This window comes from Homarus americanus, unplaced genomic scaffold (assembly GCF_018991925.1).
Source record: "Homarus americanus isolate GMGI-L3 unplaced genomic scaffold, GMGI_Hamer_2.0 scaffold3710, whole genome shotgun sequence".
NCBI lineage: Eukaryota > Metazoa > Arthropoda > Malacostraca > Decapoda > Nephropidae > Homarus > Homarus americanus.
The window spans coordinates 1-3,536 of NW_024725438.1; the positions used below are offsets into that span (position 1 = coordinate 1).

General features: G+C 36.2%; 1 long non-coding RNA gene across 1 annotated transcript; it reads left to right on the top strand.

Moving 5' to 3' along the window:
* Positions 1 to 2,647: 2,647 nt before the first annotated feature.
* LOC121864866 lies at positions 2,648 to 3,310 on the top strand. The gene is made up of 2 exons (XR_006088678.1): positions 2,648 to 2,737; positions 2,934 to 3,310. It is a non-coding gene; the product is annotated as an uncharacterized LOC121864866 (long non-coding RNA).
* The last annotated feature ends 226 nt before the right edge of the window (positions 3,311 to 3,536 follow it).

Consider the following 3,536-nt stretch of genomic DNA (forward strand, 5'->3'; position numbering starts at 1 on the left):
TACAGACAATATTTTAATAATGAACTTGCTACACAATCTACATGCTCATCAATTCACTTTCCATCACTCACCAACGAAATAACACGATTTCTTGCAAAAACACAACATATTCCGCCAATTTCACAAAGTACACTATTAACACTTCAACTTTTTAAACCACTTAACACGTTTAACACTTAGAGGATTTCATTTCAATTAAACTACCGTCTTCAATTTAAATATCCTCTACTCTAACAACTTGAATTAATAACAACTTCAAAATCTCCCTAGTTAACCACAGACAGAAATCTTAAATACGTTTCACAGGCCACAAGTCAAATACTTCTTTAACTTGTATTAAAAACCACAGAAAATGTTTAAGAAAACATTTCCAATGCGGAACACTAACAGCCAAACAAACAAATGTCTAAACACTACTTTATATACTACACTTTACTTTTCTTTTCTTTTCTTCTTCACAAACTAAAGGAGTTCTAACACCAGACACAAGGATCGGATTGTAACTGATGCATCCTTGCCGGTTCGACCTTTAAATACCCCAACCTTCCCGCCGAACCGTCAAATTATTTGCTCTCTGCTCACCGAACCACCTCATTCGAATAACTTCAAATTTTCAACATTTTATTCTTCACCTTGGCGTCAAAGTACAAGGATACATTAAAAAAAACTCTGGTCTCATCTTCAACATTATTCAAACAAACTCCAACAAAGTCCATTTCATGAAATATAGCCAAAATATATGAGCTCAAAACGGCCAGATTCTTGCTTTCCGGGACCCCGAACTTCTTCTCCGGTAAACACCGTCACAACCAAACGAGGGGATTATCCACATAAACTGCTCTTGGGTATTTGCACCATAGACATAGGTGGCCCACACAATTTGTGATAACCTAACGAACCAAAAAGTTATGATAGCAACTCACAGCCTACGGTGGCAGTATCGTAGTCAATAAAGTTTCCTTCCAAGATGGAAATAACAACATACCCTACAATCAGTTACTCACATCTCCATTCCTTGGTGAGAACTATCAACGGTGAATTTAATAAAGTCAAGACCCCGAGTAATGTTTTCCCATTACCGTCAAATACTTTACGTACAGTATATATTTATAACTTAATTAAAACAATGTAAAACAAAAACATCGTGGTAACATTCTATACTATGCCATCTTACGTGTACTAATCCACGTGCTACTAAATGTTATATAATAATTCCTTGACATAAATGTACGCTATATTATCAGGTACCACATTTACTCTCTAAGGTACGTGTGAGCTGAGACCTGACCCAATAAATCATTATCAAATTGTGATAGTAAATATCTCTCTAACCATTGCTATGTCAACTAGAAACTGGTCCATGTAACTGACGAGTATATTATAGTCATCCGCAGAGGACAAACAGCACGAGTACGAGTACGAAATCTTTAGTTAAGAGGTGAAACAAAATTATTAGGGGTTGAGGGAAAAGTGGTGAAACTGAAATACAGTAGGAGTAGAAAGAATCTTTCTTATTGGTGTTTTATCTTTGTTCTGCTCCCTTGGGTCGTCAGACCTTTGTATTAATATTGCTGTATTTATATAATGCTGCTTATTATTATTATTTTTATTATTGTTGGAGTTAGTAAGCCCGCCCAGGTCCTTGTGTAGCTGGGAGGGTAGTCACATTTCTTTTTGGGCTAAGATGTTAGTTCAATGTTAAATGTTAATTGTTAAATATTAGTTATGTTAGTCTAAAGGTACACTGTATGGAGAGGCCTGCCAGGTTCTTAATACCACTTACCACCAGTGCCGGATTTATTAGACCTGTGGAGGCCCCCCTCATTATAACTACCCCAAAAGGGTGGGGTAGCGAGTGAAGCGAACCTAAACATCTGGGAGTTCCGCAATTCTAAATATCATATTATTAGCACCACAGCATTCATTAAAAATAGACGGTTCATAGGAAAACCACCCAGTCGTCAATTTCAACGAGTAGCTAGCCTAATTTCTATCACGTGATAAACATGAATTTTAAAGATTGAAAATAAAATAAACCAAATCAATACAATATTATAATATGTGGAGGCCCCTGGCCAACTGCCCACTTTGCCCACTCTTCAATCCGGCCCTGCTCACAACTCTACTCTACTTTGTTGTAACGTGTACGTTTTCTTCTCCATTGTTGTAACATATGTCTGTCTTTTGTTAATTTTAGTGTTTCTGCTCTATGGTCAATTTCAAGTAAAGGTTAATATTAACTCGGTGCTTTGTTCTTCATTGTTTTTCTCTCTCTGTGATCTTATTTTATTCCTCATATTAACTTCTTTAGGCTATTCTATTTAAGTTTAAGACTTTTTTAATATTACAATAGTACTATTTTGATGTATATGTCTCTTAACAATGTCTCAGACTTAAACTGAGGCCAATATTGCTGTTGTAATATATTCACAATTTCTATCCAAGATAAGTAAAGCACTGAATACGATTTCATAATATTTTCCTTTCACGTTTTACACTACTTTCGTGTCACAATAAAGTTTAAATCGTTTACTCGTCATCAAACAACCAAACGGCGTTTCCCTCCGGCATGGTGTCACTTTGACGTCATAACAAGGCAATGTACCCATTGGCTACAATTTAACCTAAAACAGCTTGTGATTGGTCAGGGAGTGTGGGCCGCCTGTATATAAAGCCTGGTAGACGGACGTCAACACAGAACACTGGCACGCGACGACGCTACAACATCTTCTGTACTGTAAGTGTATCTTCAAATATTTAAATTGTAAATTATTTGTTGGCGATTGGGAAGCTATTGTTTAAAATTTCACTTGACAAAAAAAAAAGGGAAATTTTATTAGTCTTGATATTACCTAAACTAAACTTTTTAAATAAGTTTCGCGTTAAACCATTCCGCCAGGCTTACATAACATTAATCTTCTTGCTATTTCTAGAACACGCTCATCAAACGACCATGAACCCTATACGAGTTGACCGAGGTAGCTGCAGTGTCACCACAAGAACAATTCGGAGCGTCTACAAAATTTACCTGTTGCTGGAGAACTCGATCGCAACAATTCCTTTCCTACTCCAGTTCTACCGCGGTTAGTGGATCCTTCCCACAGCATTACAGTGAGTTTCCTAGTGTTAAACTACAAGAAATTGGTCTCCAAAAAAACTGCTTTCCAGTATCTTTGTTATTTCTTCTACCCCATTTGTGGGTCATGAGCTGTATTGCATTACATTCTGTGCAAGTAAAGTCAAACTTGTACATATTGAATATCCAGTATATGTAACCAATAAAGTTTTTCTATTTATGGAATAATCCAAATCCTTGCTTTTACTAAATCAAAACCCAGAGTATAATAAAATCTCGACTACGTCTGCTGTTTGAAAGTTTGCCCATAAATAGTTCTCAAATACTCTACTTAATGGTGTTAAACGCTTCGGGAAATACAGCTCTACTCCTCTTAAATTAGTATTACTTTTTCACAACATAACCCAATAGACAAATGATGACATTAATGTGTGGCTTTTTACTTTCCAATCGTTCAAAG